The sequence below is a fragment of the Muntiacus reevesi genome, chromosome 7 (genome assembly GCF_963930625.1).
Source record: "Muntiacus reevesi chromosome 7, mMunRee1.1, whole genome shotgun sequence".
Taxonomy (NCBI): Eukaryota; Metazoa; Chordata; class Mammalia; order Artiodactyla; family Cervidae; genus Muntiacus; species Muntiacus reevesi.
In genome coordinates, this window is record NC_089255.1 from 50,153,192 (window position 1) to 50,168,674 (window position 15,483).

At 38.7% G+C, this 15,483-nt stretch overlaps 1 protein-coding gene and 1 non-coding gene across 2 annotated transcripts in view; one reads left to right on the forward strand and one right to left on the reverse strand.

Annotated features, from left to right (window-relative positions):
* Window positions 1-14,628, reverse strand: part of LIPC (lipase C, hepatic type) — a 179,279-nt gene extending 164,651 nt beyond the window's left edge. Inside the window, exon 1 of the mRNA XM_065941556.1 lies at window positions 14,395-14,628. The gene's annotated coding sequence lies outside the window, so the exon portion shown is untranslated. The remainder of the gene's footprint in view (window positions 1-14,394) is intronic.
* LOC136172787 (small nucleolar RNA SNORA26) lies at window positions 3,941-4,063 on the forward strand. Its single transcript, XR_010664125.1, has one exon. It is a non-coding gene; the product is annotated as a small nucleolar RNA SNORA26 (small nucleolar RNA).
* Window positions 14,629-15,483: the final 855 nt, after the last annotated feature.

Genomic DNA, 15,483 nt, shown 5'->3' on the forward strand with positions numbered 1-15,483 from the left:
GTGTAGATTGGATCTGAGGACTTCTGGGTCCCTATAAACTCTGATCTTTTCTCATCCCAGAACCTGAACCGAAGAGCTAGGGAACAAAGAACTGAGATCTCCTTTTACACTTATTTTTATGTTTCCTGCTCTGGGCTGACCCACTTATTCTATCAGAATTACAGATGCTGGTTTGTGGAACAATTAAAGAAAGAATAACACTAACGAACGAAACCGAAGCTGTCTTTTTTGTGACTGGATTCTCTGAAACCAATAGAGCACTTTATGATTTTAGTAGTTCCAGGAGAGTGGAAAACCCCCTTTCCTCTGTTTGCATTGTGCTTGGAAGCAAAATGAAGTAAAGATTTAAGTTGGTTTTGAGCAATTAGGTAGACATAGACCATTGCTGGCTCCTTCAAGTTTGACAAGGGTTTTCTCTCCGTGGGAAAGAGGGTGAGCATAGAATAAAATCTGTGCCTGCATCCTGCAGCTGCTTTGAGTGTTGATTGGGCTTGGTGAAGAGTTGTCACATTGGGCTCCTAAGGGGGACCAACCGAGCTATGAACTGAATTGGCTGATTGCAGTAAACTAAGGGCACAAGTTGGGAAGTTGGGTCATCAGCATGGCAGCTCCCTTTCTGTGGGTCTCAGTGAAACCGTTTACCTCAGATAGGGACTTGAACCCACATGGCTGGGACTCACACCAGTCAAAACCCTGCTTGGGATTTGAACCCCTGTGGTTGGGATTGAACTCAGCCAAAACCCTGCTTGGGACTTGAACCCACGTGACTTGGACACAAACCCAGCCAAAACCTATGGTATCTGGTTTCAGGACTTAATGAAGCTCAGGTTCTTGTTGCCTCATCACAGAAAGAATTCAGTGAGAGACAAAGTGATAAGTAAGAAAGGATTTATTCAGATTCAGAGAGAAACATACTCCACAGACAAGAGTGTGGGCCATCACAGAGGGTGAATGCAGCCATGAAATGTGGCGTGGTTAGTTTTTATAAGCTGGGTAATTTCATATGCTAATGAGTGGGAGGATTATTCCAACTATTCTTGGGAAGGGGTGGAGATTTCCAGGATTTGGGCCACCGCCCACTCCTTGGTCTTATGGAAACAGTGTCAGACTTTATTTTTTTGGGCTCCAAAATCACTGTGGATGGTGATTGCAGCCATGAAATTAAAAGACCCTTACTCCTTGGAAGGAAAGTTATGACCAATCTAGATAGCATATTAAAAAGCAGAGACATTACTTTGCCAACAAAGGTCCATCTAGTCAAGGCTATGGTTTTACCAGTGGTCATGTATGGATATGAGAGTTGGACTGTGAAGAAAGCTGAGTGCCAAAGAATTGATGCTTTTGAACTGTGGTGTTAGAGAAGACTCTTGAGAGTCCCTTGGACTGCAAGGAGATCCAACCAGTCCATCCTGAAGGAGATAAGTCCTGGGTGTTCATTGGAAGGACTGATGTTGAAGCTGAAACTCCAACACTTTGGCCACCTGATGCGAAGAGTTGACTCATTGGAAAAGACCCTGACACTGGGAGGGGTTGGGAGCAGGAGGAGAAGGGGACGACAGAGGATGAGATGGCTAGATGGCATCACCAACTCAATGGACATGGGTTTGAGCAAACTTCGGGAGTTGGTAATGGACAGGGAGGCCTGGCGTGCTGCGATTCATGGGGTCGTAAAGAGTCGGACACGACTGAGCGACTGAACTGACTGAACTTGGAACTGTCATGACACCTCTAGGTGTGTCATTTCACTTGCTGATTGAGGATCAAGGGATAGTCTTGTCTGCCATCTTGGGTCCCATTTGCTTCTAATCAGTTAATGTTGTGTCCTTGGGCTATGTCATTCTTTCAAAAGTTGTGCCCTGCTCCTTTCTCTCCGGTTACACCAGTGCTTCTGACAATAGGATTACCAGGGGCACTGTCCTTATTCTGAGTAGCAGGCAGTTCTGGGGTATCACTTAGATCCAAATGGCCCAAGCCTCTCTACAGCAGCTGGTACTTGCTCCATGTCACACAATCATTTCACAGAAGTTTTCTGAGTTTAGCAAATGAAGTTCTTGGCTGCAAGAAATCAGGAACAGTGATCTGATTCAAAGGCTGCCAATGACTCATCATTTTTCCACATGATGTCTTACTGTCAAGGTTAGTAATCAATTCCTAGGCAGATCTAGAAGTCAGGGGTTAATAGTGCAGGGGCCTGCTTCCACATGCCAGACTCTCTATGTGATCTCATTAAAACCTCAAAAATAACCCTATGATGATGCATGTATGATTATGCCCTTTATACAGAGAGGAAAACTGAGACTTAGGGAGGTTACTCAGTTGCCCATATCCACACTCTAGTAAAGTGGTGGGATGAGAACTGAATTGTGTTTAACTTCAAAGTATACACAACAAAATGTAGTTTTGCAAAGACTAGTAGGAATTGGCTATGAGCTCTGTATGAATCTAAGACTTAAAAAATGGGATTGTGTTGTGCTGTTGCACTGCAGATAAAGACATAGATTGTGCGTTTATTATTTTAAAAACAAATGTTTTCAAGCCCTTTCTAAGTGGAGGTAGCCTGAAACAGTCCATGAAACATAGTAGAAGATAGAAGTAATGGAGACATTATGATAGACTTATATAATTTACACAAAGATTAATTTTCCCCAACTGGCAGTAAAAAAAGACCAGCCAAGATGAGGGGACTGGAATCTTTGCTCATAAACTTTGGCAAGTACAGAACAAAGTGTTTGACAGGCAATTGTTAGGGTGAGACTATGCTACAAAAGACCTAATTTACACATCATCAATGGTCATCCAGTTATTTTTGAAACCATCTGGGCCAGGTCATGCCTAAGGGTCCTCCAGTATGGAACAATGAGGTGCTTTGACATGCTTTGATAATTCTGTTACAACAAATTTTTTTAAAAGGTAAAATCATGACTTTCAGATATAAAATTGAACATATGGTAAGTATTTTATTCAACTTATTAATGAGGAAGCTGGTAAGGGTGTTATAAGTAGTTCAAAGGAAAAGCTAAAATCTCCTAAAATTTAAGTGGGTAAATAGAAATGCAGCTAGCTTCCAAAGTCAATTGAACTTCTACAGGACAGCGTTTTGTACTTCTGTTAGTTTCCTATGATGTACACAGTTGCAGAATGCCTCAAGGGTAATGGATGCTAGAATCAGATAACCTAGGAAGGTTTCGCTGGGTGTGGACAATGCATAGGTTTCCACTGAAGCACAATTTTCTCTTACAATTTCTATGTTAAGAAATGATAAAGGAAGTATTTAGCTGCAGAATATTAAGATAATACGTTAGTGCTCCTTCTGGAGGAAAGTCTACCTCTTTTGATATTTATCTTTTGAGTAGAGGCTTCCTTGGTGGCTCAGACAGTAAAGAATCTGCCTGCGATGAAGGAGACCTAGGTTTGATCCCTGGGTGGGGAAGATCCCTTGGAGAAGGAAATGGCAACCAACTCCAATATCCTTGCCTGGAGAATCCCACGCACAGAGAAGCCTGGCAGGCTACAGTCCATGGAGTTGCAAAGAGTCAGACATGACTGAGCAGCTATCATTTTCACTTTTGTTATAATAGAGAACTGGATTTTCTTGCTGGCATCTCCACATTTTTAGCCTCAGTAGCAAGCAAATTATTTAAAATCTTTGTGCCTCAGTTTCCCTACTCTAAAATAGGGACAGTATTGGGGATGAATAAATGAGAATAGTCTGTGAACAGTGTTTAGCACAGTGCCCACCATCCTTATTATTACAGTCTGTCATCATGCTTTTTATTTCTCCTACACCTATATGTTCTTTCCTTTTCTCTTTTTCTGCCCATTTAACTATGATAAAGAATAGGAAAGCTATTTACAGTGGTTTTGAAAAATGTATAAATAGGGTTTATGCTTCTTGGTCTTGATTTTGAAAATTAACTACATAAGTTGTTCGCCCTTTCCAGTGCCCTTTTAAGGCTGACGCAGTGCCTTAAGAGGTTAACACAGGAGGGTAAAGAAAGTCTCCATAAAACCCAGAGAAGAGATTTTTAGAACTCCTCTCTGGATCTTGTCTGGAGTCACAACTGAACCGGAAGATTTTAAGTCTTAGCACTTACTAGTATGTGTATAGTTAATACCAAAGTCATTAAATTTAAACTTGACCTTCAAAAGATAAATAAATAAACTTACTGCAATAATTAAAAAAAAAAGAAAATTAGCTACACAAGTTGTTATGTATGCCTTTGTATTTTTAAAAAAAACAAAAAGCATTCTCCAAAAAAATATTTGTTTTCTGAGTGGTTTCCACCGTCAGTCTTAGAACAGCTAACCCTGAATTTAAATTGAAAAACTCCTTTTCAGTTGGCTCCTTTTCTCAGGTTAATGGCCAGGGAAAGCAGGTTCTAGAGTGGGAAAGTCCCTCAGAGGGGTCCTTCCAGGGGCACCCAGGACGGGACCCACCACCTGGAGATTGACTCATGGGAGTCAGGACTAGGAGCTCTGTGGTTGAGTCTCTCCCTGTCTGACTCTTCAGACCCCAGGGGTCACATCGGAGGGCCAGAGAGTCTTCCCTGGGGGAAGGCAAAGGAGAAAATCGACCACACAGCTCTGTCCAAAACTGGTGGTGCAAACCTGCCTTTGGGAAGTTTATTTTTTCCCTTGGGTTGGGTAGAGAAGGGACTTTTTTCAAACCTCTGGATGTCTCTGGGTCAGAATACCTGTGTGGATTTGACCCCATTGTCACTAGCAAAGCCCATTAACAAGTCCTGATTAATAAAAATAGAATCTGGGTAACAAAGTCTACTTTTTTTTTTCTTTTCCTCTGTGCTTAGTCCAGTTTTACTTGCTCAAAGGGGGTCATGTACAGAGGCCTGGAACCCAGCCCTTCAGACCAGAATCCTTAGTGTGAAATGGCTATAGTGCCTGACACCTCAGCTCTGGGGTGTGTGCAGAGGTGCTGCACACCGCAAGGCAATTCAAGATGGCGGCAGTGGTAGGCCGTGTGCAGAAGTGCTGCGCCTGGGGCGATGAGCTGCACACCCTGGGCCAGCCTCGCGAGATCCTCGCTCTCTCGAGCTCCTTGCCCCACCCCTTGCTGAGGAGATGCCTAGAAAGCAGACCCCGCTCAGGCTTGTCTGGGAGAGCACAGATTCTGCAGCAGGAGCTTTTACTCCTCCGCCTTTCTTTGCTTCTGAACCAAAGTCAGTCTCCTTCTACGAGCTTGAATGACACCTGGCAGGAGAACAATTATGGGCCCAACAAGAAAGTCCCAATGCCATCAGCCCAGATTTCAGTTCTCATGCCCTGAGAAACTGCCAGTTTATTCAGGTGAGGCCCACAGGCATCCTCCCCTTTCCTTAGCAGCCTGAGATTTGCAGGAAACAAGACTCTCCAGTAAGCGCTTGATATGAGTGAAGCAGGTTGCGTTAGGATTTTATCTCTAGGTTAATTTCAAGGAAAGGAGAAGGAAAATACTGCTGTGTCTAAGCTTCCTTTGAATGCAAGGCTACTGGAGTGATATCCCCAAGAGAGCCATTTTTCACTCTACAATTCCACTCCTATCATTTAAGCTGACTGTCAGGCTGAGTGGAGGGTGGGGATTTTGGGAGAATGAACCATCATATCGATGCCTTAGGAAACAGTGAAGATTAGATCTCAGAGGTCAGCCGGTGTGTAATTGGAATCTCGGGGCTAGGAGAACACAGTCAGATTTACACAGGGCTTCTTGTCTCTAGGGATTCTTTTATTATTATTTTTTTCCCTATCATATCATCTCTGATAGAGCAAAACTGCTTGTTTTAGCTCTTGATAGAAAAGTAACTTACCTTGTCCATTTTTTCACAGGCAATGTATAAACAAGGAAGAAAGTGGAAAGCCTGTCATTATGTGTAGCAATACCCACTTTTGGTCATATGCCACAGAGAGGGACATGGATTTGAGGGTAGAAGATCTGGGTTTGAGTCCAGTTCTGCCTTGGGTAAGTTATGACATTACTACAGTGAGAATAATGAAAGCTGTGATTCCAACCTCACAAGGTCATGAAAATGAAGGATGGTAAATATCTAAACATCCTTAAGCAATAAAAGAACCCACCTGAAGTAGAGACTCCAGGCTGGGATGTTGAGTAGGTGAGTGTGTTTGTGGAACACAGAGATTTTAGCAGACTTAGGGGCCCAAGCATTTCTGCTTCCTGACCTCAGAGCAGGATACTTATCGTTACCACAGGGGCCCAGGGCTGCCAGCAGCCACCAGCAAAGGGAAAGGTTTGGTTCCTAGCAGTTCAGAACTCTCTTAGAAGGCAAAGAGGGAATGCTGAAATACCCACTCTAAGTGGTTTATGAGTGTTGAGGAGGAAGAAATTTTCCTCTACCCTTCTAGGTTCTTCTGGCTGGTCTAAGAATTGAAATGACATGAAGCAGATTAATAGGAGAAAAATGAAACAAAAGTTTAATAACACTGGAGAGATCCAGGAAAACTGAGTAACTTGCCAAAATGGCCAAAGCCCTTACCTTAAATACCATCTTCAGCTAAAGACACATGAGGATATTGGGATAGTGGTTTGGGGCTTCAAAGCAGAGGAATGCAATTCACATGAAGATTATAAAAGCAACATTTGTTAAACAGTCATTTGCTGGGTCATAGAGACAATGGACACAGAGTGGACTCTGATCTCTAGTTCCTGCTGAGTTTTCCCACCAGTGCTAACCCATATTCTTTGCAGAGATCTCTGGTGATAGCTCTATTCTGGAAACAGGGCACCTTTCTAAATTCTTTTAGGTAGTTAGGGATAAGGTCACAATTTCTTCCTGAGTCTTTTGGGCTTTGATTGTTTTGAGTTCAAAATAATCTGCCTGCCAAAGAGATGTTGTGGAATGGCAAATTTTGCTCCCCTACATGGGCTTCAGAGAGGAAGGCAAAACATGAATGGGCTACCTTGCAAAAATAATTCCTGCAGACTTAGGAGGTAGGGGTCAAAGGCAGCTGAGATCTAGTGGACTGCAGGAGAACTGAGGGCTATTGCAATGAGGGAAGTACTGGGTACCTCACCCTTACTCCGTAGTGAATAAAGCCTGATACACTTAGTTATTAATCAGGTGCAAGCGTGCTAAATCGCTTCAGTTGTGCGTGACTCTTTGTGGCCCTGTGGACTGTAGCCCACCAGGCTCCTCTGTCCATGGGATTTCCCAGGCAAGAATACTGGAGTGGGTTACCATGCCCTCCTCCAGTTATTAACATGGTAAGGAATTAATATTGCAATGAAGCTTGCTTTAGTTGTCTCTCTGACTCTCTTTGCTGGCCCTTCCTATCTTCATTGCCCTCTTCTTAACTGAGTTCTAAGCCCCTAAACTGCCTTCATCTACCCACCCTCCCCACCTCAACCCATTCCCCAGGAAAATTACTGCTTGGTTCTGCTTTCTCCCTGGAGACTCATGAGGAGAGAGGTCTGGATATACAGGTGAGATCCTCTGAGCAGTGCATGTGGATGGAAAAGAGAAGATGTCAAGGGGATAAGCTCTGGGAGTTTCAGAATTTAGAAGTCAGGAGAGTGAGAGTGCTTTTGCAGAATTCTTTCTTAAGAACAAGTTCTTAGTGGTAACATTTCTGGCTAAAGAGTGGGAACAATAGTCTGTAAATGAATGTATGAATCGATTTCTGGGCAACTTCACCATCATTGAATATTAGCATTCAACTTTTTTTTTTTTTTTTGGTTCTTTTAGAATATGTAAATTGTAATCTTCAGAATGCTTTCATTCATTTACATTTCTTTGATTTCTAGTGAGCTTTAACATTTTCCCACTGTTTGTCTACTAATTGTATTTCCCTTATGAGAATGGTCCTGTCTTTTACCTATTTGTCTTTTGGAATCTTGACATTTATCTTACAAATTTGAATTAGCTGGCTTTGATAGATCTTAATTCTTTGTAATGTTTGATATATTTTCCCTGTTTAAAAAAAACCTTCAGTAATGTTAATTCTTATAGTGCAATTATTTAAATAGCCTCAAAACTGAGAAAGTTAAAATTCCCCCAGAGAGGTGGTGTGTGTGTTAGCTGCTTAGTTGTGTCTGACTCTTTGCGACCCCATGGGCCTTAGCCCACCAGGCTCCTCTGTCCATGGGATTTCCCAGGCAAGAATATTGAAGTGAGTTACAATTTCCTTCTCCAAAGAGAGGTGATAAACACTTTTTTTCAATTTTCTGCAAGTTCTGTAATTAGATTTTATATTTAAATCTTCAATCAACCAAAGCTTATTTTGGTGAATGTTTTATTTTTAATTACTTTTTCTATTATAAAAATCAATAAATGTTGATTATTAAAAAATAAGGACATTAAGAGCAAAAATAAAAACATGGTGAAAAGGATCCATAATTTCACCATCCAGAGATAGCCACTTTAGACAAATAATGAATGTTTGTGAATAGCACCTTGCACTCAGATTCATCAAATCCTAATATTTTGCCGTGTATGCTTCTTATTTTTATTAAAAAGTAGAATACCTGTATACTTCTCTACCCTAGCCTAATTTTATTTTCTTCTGAAAGGCAATTCCATCCTGAATTGGTACCTATAATTCTCATCTTTATTTGTATATGTTTGCAGCATAGGTATATGGTTATAAATATATAGCATTATTTTGTATGTTGGGAAATTATTATACTGTCTATAACTTGTTTTTTCTTTTTCTTTTTGGGATTTACCTCTGCTGATAAAATTACTATAAATAGTCACATTGTATATCACAATTTGTTCATTCTGTTGACAGATATTTGTGTGGTTTAATTTGTGCTTGTTTTTTGCTGTTACAAACAATGTTGCAATGGACTTTCATTTTCTACAAGTGAACTTCCACGGTTTACTCTTAGAAGTGAAATTGAGGGCTTGTGAGATATGTGTGTCTTTAGTGTTGCTAGATGTTGACAATTTATTCTCCAAAATGGTTATTCCAATGAATACATCATCAACAAAATTGAATATTTCTCCGATTTTTCCACATCATCACCAGTACTTGATAATAACGGATTATTTAATCTCTACCAGTTTGATGGATATAAAATGGTATCTCATTGTTTTAATTTTTATCTTTCTGATTACTGCTAAAGTTGAACATATTTTTATATGTGCCGTTGGTCATTCAAATTTCCTCTGCTATACATTGCTTGTTCACATCTTTTATCCATCTTTCTATTAGTTCATTAGTGTTTTTCAGTAAGAAAAATACCTTCTCCCCATTTGCATTGGCTTTTCATATTGCTTATGTGATAGCACCTTGTTGTTGAATAGAATTTAAAATTTTCACATAGTCAGATTCATCAGGGTTGTCCTTCAGGAACATTCTGCAGAAGAGGTAAATTTTTACCTTTATACTGTTAGGGTATTTTGGCAGGGCCTGAGAATTAAACTGATATAAGACAGACTAATAAGAGAAAAGTATACAAATTTATCCAAGTATTATGTGATAATAGGAGCCCTTATAAGACCCAAAGAAATTATGAAACTTACAAGCTTTTATACTGGCTTGAACAAAGAAAGGCAATTGTGGAAAAGTAAATCATGTAGAGAGGCTGAAGGAAGATAAAAATTATTTTAACAGGGTCTGTTAGTACAGGATTCTCTTGGTTTTGATTCCCCTTTGAAATGTGTTGCTTTTCTCCTGTTACTGGGAAGCCATCTTCCACATGGGGATTTTTATCTCCTGTTTTAGGAGGAAAGGGAGTGATAAGAATGCCCTTCTCACAGGATGCTTTTCAAGTGCCTGTAGCTTAAAACAATACAAAGGTATTCTGTGATTTGTCACAATCTTTTACATTCCTAGAATTTGACTTTATTGGTCAGTAAGGGTTCTTGCTACAGCTGCATTCTCTAAGTTCAGCTAAAAATGATTTTTCTGCCTATGCTCATTGGGCCTGGCGTGATATTCAGTAAAAGCAGACAAGTGATATGCACAAGACATTCCTGCCTTGCATGCCCTTAGTAGACATAATTTGTAATGCTAAATCAGTTCAGTTCAGTTGCTCAGTCGAGTCTGACTCTTTGCGACCCCATGGACTGTAGCACACCAGGCTTCCCTGTCCATCACCAACTCCCAGAGCTTACTCAAACTCATGTCCATAAATTCAGTGATGCCATCCAACCATCTCATCCTCTGTTGTCCCCTTCTCCTCCTGCCATCAATCTTTCGCAGCATCAGGGTCTTTTCCAATGAGTCAGTTCTTCGCATCAAGTAGCCAAAGTATTGAAACTTCAGCTTCAGCATCAGTCCTTCCAGTGAATATTCAGGATTGATTTCCTTTAGGATGGACTGGTTTGAGAGCCCAGGGACTCTCAGAAGTCTTCTCCAACACCACAGTTTTAAAGCATCGATTCTTTGGTGCTCAGCTTTCTTTATGGTTCAACTCTCACATCCATACATGACTACTCGAAAAACCATGGCTTTGACTAGACAGACCTTTGTTGACAAAGTAATGTCTTTGCTTTTTCATATGCTGTTTAGGTTCATTGCAGCTTTTCTTCCAAGGAGAAAGCATCTTTTAATGGCTGCAGTCACCATCTGCAGTGATTTTGAAGCCCAAGAAAATAAAGTCTGTCACTGTTTCCATTGTTTCTCCATCTACTTGCCGTGAAGTGATGGGACTGGATGCCATGATCTTAGTTTTTTGAATGTTGAGTTTTAAGCCTGCTTTTTCACTTTCCTGTTTCATTTTTATCAAGAGGTTCTTTAGTTCCTCTTTGCTTTCTGCCTTAAGGGTGGTATCATCTGCATATCTGAGGTTATTGATATTACTGAGGTAATGCTAAATGACATTAATTTCTTTATTCTTTTGTGTTCCCATGCATTCATTTATTCACTTATTCAACAACTATTTTTGAAAAATCTGCTATGTGCCTGCTATCTTCCTGAGTCTCTCCTAATTTTTTCAAACCAGTTGTATTGGAATTGGTACTTGTGCACGTTTACCTTCCTAAGCCTGTGTATTTATGTGTGAGTGGGCTTGTGTGATATTTTTCACAAATCCGCGGATGAGGATGATACTTATCTCTTAGAATGAACTAAGTATCAGGTCTTGTTTCTCTGTGATTTGGAAAGTATGTTTGTTGACTCATAGAAATATTATTCAGAGTATTTGTTTAGGTCATACTTCTTTTTGGTGAATGAGGTATTTCTTAATAACTTTCTCAATTTCCTTCTCCATCAGTGTTTTCATGTTTCTTGTATTTTGTTTTGCCAACTTTTTATTTTGTATTTTATATTGTCTGTTTGGCTAAACAATTCAAATTGATTATCCTAAGTTGTGACTGCAATGATTTATATTTTAAAATACATTATATCAGTTTTAAAATCACCAGTCTTTTAATTTTATTGACTAATACCTTTTATTTATTATATTTACAAGGGTTTTAATGTCTTATACTCTTTTCAGAGAATGAACATTTAAATTTTCTATTTTTTAGTTTATATCTGTCATTTTTTATATTTCCTCTTATGTTGACATTCTTCATAAGATTTTAAATCAAGTGCTTAGTTCACTTATTTCTGATTTCTAAAATAAAAATCACATAGATCTATACCTTTCCCTCTGAGCCTTGGTTTATCCACACTCTCACTTTTAATAGGTGGTGTTTTCACTTTTTATAGTACTTCAGAAATTATGATCATGTTTTTAATTTTCAACTTGACCCTGTTGCTTGGGAGAATTTTTTTTGTTGTTGCTAGAAGTTGTCAGCCATGTATTTGTTTATTGTTATTATAAATTTTTGCTTGCATATAATTTTAAACTTACAGAAAATTTGAAAACCAGATTAACTTTTAGCTAGATTCACCATTTGTTTGGACGGAGAGAATTGATGCTTTTGAACTGTGGTGTTGGAGAAGACTCTTGAGAGTCCTTTGGACTGCAAGGAGATCCAACCAGTCTATCCTAAAGGAAATCAGTCCTGAATATTCATTGGAGGGACTGATGCTGAAGCTGAAACTCCAATACTTTGGCCACTTCATGTGAAGAGTTGACTCATTGGAAAAGACCCTGATGCTGGGAGGGATTGGGAGCAGGAGGAGAAGGGGACGACAGAGGATGAGATGGCTAGATGGCATCACCGACTCGATGGACATGAGTTTGAGTAAAACTCCGGGAGTTTGTGATGGACAGGGAGGCCTGGCGTGCTGTGATTCATGGGGTCATAAAGAGTCGACACGACTGAGCGACTGAACCGAACTGACCATTTGTTTATATTTTGCTTGTTTCTATTTTGTTCTGATCACTTTATAATTCATTCTCTATAAATGAATTCTTTTTCTGAACCACTTGAGAATAAGTTGCAGATGAAATATATATACCTAAATACTTCAATGTCTATTTCCTGGGGCAGACATTTTCTCTTATAAAACCAAGGAAATTTAATGGTTAAGAAAATTGGAAAATTTCATATTGATACAATATGATTTTCTAATTCTGTAGTCCATAATTGTCAGTTATCACAATGTTGTATTTTATATATACTATAGTTATAATAAATAGAAATACTACATATATTATAAAATATGAATAATAAATAGAAACAAATGTATATCATCTATATTTAAATTTATAATTTATTTTATTTGCTATATATAATATATATTATATATATATATATAGAGAGAGAGAGAGAGAGAGAAATTGAGAGATAATAATGAAGGTGATAGTGGCAACAACTGAAGTAGCTATATACTTACAGAAACTGCTCCAGATAGGGCACTTAATATATGAGTATTTATTTTCTTCTTGTAGTATGATCTAAAGAAGTTCATATTTATTACTGTCTTATTATGAAGTTAGTATTCATTCAGAGTAGAAAAATAATGCAAAATAACAACAATCACTCAAATTTCAGAGCCTAGAGATAACCATCACTAGTATTTAGATGTATATATTCTAGACATGTGCTTTCAATCAGCAAAATTTCTGGATTTTTTTCTTGTTAAATAAAATATAAGTACATTAAAATATGGTATCATATTGTGTGATATATAGTTTTAGTCTTCATATAAACTTAGTATTTTATTATTTTACATACTTTATAGCTAATGTTCATAACAACTTTGCAAAGTAGAGCCACATTTTCAGATGAAGAGTCCAAGGTTCAGAGAGGTTCAATAAATTGCTTAGGTCACACAGCAGTAAGGGATGGAATTATAATCCAAGTCCTGCACTGTTTGCCTCCAAGGCTATAGAGTAGATCACTATTTTGCCCAAAGCTCCTTTCTTGATTTTACTTATATCATTAACATTGAGTTTTATTGCATTGTGGGGAGAAAATATATTGATATAATTTTCCTTGTGGCTTCCCTGGTGGCTCAGGGGTAGAGAATCTCCCTGCCAATGCAGGAGATGTAGGTTCGATCCCTGGTTCAGGACCATCCCCTGGAGGAGGAAATGCAACTCACCCTAGTATTCTTGCCTGGGGAAATCCTATGGACAGAGGAGCCCAGTGGGCTACAGTCCATGAGATTGTAAAAGATTCAGATGTGACTTAGTGACTAAACAACAATAACAAAAATGTTCTATATAAATTTTCTCTTGATTTAGTTTTGGGGCCTTATTTGAGAGTTAGTATATATCTACTAATGCCCAATACATTGAAAAAATATATAGTCTATGTTGTTATTGAGTTTAATATAAATCTATTTGTTCTGACACGTTCATTGTGTAGTATTTATCTCTTCTCTTTGCATTTCTAGCTTTGGTAATCCATGTCTTCACTGTGGGTTTTATATTTTTTATTATAATCAGAAGCCTCCAAGCATCCTCCCTCTACCTTTTTGGCTTCAAAATCTCTTTTGTATGATATCAACTTTACCAATTGTTTTCTTTTAGTTATATAGTTTCCTTGATAATACTTTTTTTATTTTTAGCATTCTGCATCTTTTTGTTATATATCATCTTTAAACAGCAAGCATATTGTTGGGTCTTGTTTTAATCCATAGGAATTTTTTTTTTTTTTTTGAGAAGTGAATGGCCTAGTTATATGGAGTCCTCTGGGATGCAGGTAACTGATATGAGATGGGCTTGCAGCTATGAGCTGTGGACTTTTGCAAGTTACTTAATGATGCTGGAAGGAGCTACCTGTTTCCCTGTCTGTAAAACTATGTTAATTAAGAGTGCTAACCTCATGGAGTTGTTGTAAAGAGTAAATAAGATGAAGAAAATTCAGGAATAGAAATATATTAAAGCATATTAAATTATTATATGTAGAATGTAGTTGTCATTATCTGCTATTATAGACATCATGCCTGGAAATATCATTCAAAGCAAGTTTCTTGGCAATAGCACATAAAGCAAGTTCTTAAAACAAAGATCTATGTTCAGAATGGGAGTAATCAGCTCCATCCTTTTCTCTAACTATGTTCAAACTTCTCTCTGAGATAACAGGAGTAACTTACAATGAAGTGGCTGAGCAGCAGTGGTCCAGCGCCCCTGACGGGTTCCCAGTTTTCAGTTCAATTGTCCGTCTCTGCTTCTGGCTGCACTGTGGAGTTTCACAACTTAAGTTCAGCCCTGTCAGGAACCTCTGCCTTGCTTTGCGTTTAATTAAGCAAATGTTTAAGTTGTACAAATACATTATTTGCTCCCATAATGGGTATTGAAGCTGCAGGCCTAGCTGGCCTGGCTGTTTTCATCAGACATGGAAAAACTGAAACTAAGGAAAAGAAACGAACCAAGTCAGGCTGGGTTTTCTACTTCCTGGATCGTGTAACTTGTACTACGCCCAATGAAAGCCATCTGGTGGGCACCCAGGCATGAGGACCGATTATCAGCCTGTGGTTCTCCTTCTAGCTGTGGTCCAACCCCTGCACAACTGAAACCTCTGCATCAGTTACAGTTGTTAGAGACTGAAACTGAATTCTTATTTACTTCTGCTCCTAACGATAAAAGAAGGACAGGGACAAAAGTGAAGGAAGTCTGAGGTTTTAACTACAGCCCATTTTTAACTTTCCAAAATGGTCTTGGTATTTTCAGATCCAGATAACCTTAAATCAGACAATGCAGTATTACCAAACTGAGAAATAAATATCCTATAATATTATAAACTGATAAACTCCAGAAAACCTCAATCTATTTTTAGTTTCAGTAGCTTCAAGTCTCTGCTGGCTTCTGTTTGATCAGTCAGAGGGAGATATGGATCCACTTCCTACCTGATACAACAGAGCAATTTTCTTAACCTCCTCTGATAATAATAATCATCTCATCTCTTTTAAACACAGTTTCCAAGTCCCTCCCGGGAGATTCTGATTCAGTCCCTCTGGGATGGTGCATCAGATTTGTGTTTTTTATTTGAGAAAAGCTTGAGAAAAATCAGAGTAGCGGGAATAGTCTGTTCTTAGACAACTCTGAGCTGAAATCCTAGATCTTTCACTTCCTAGTTATGTGGCCTTGCACAAATTACTTAACCTTCCTTAATCTCATCTGAAAAAAAAAGTAGAAATAAAAGCATCACCTTGAAGAGTTGTTGAGAGGATTAAAGAAACTTA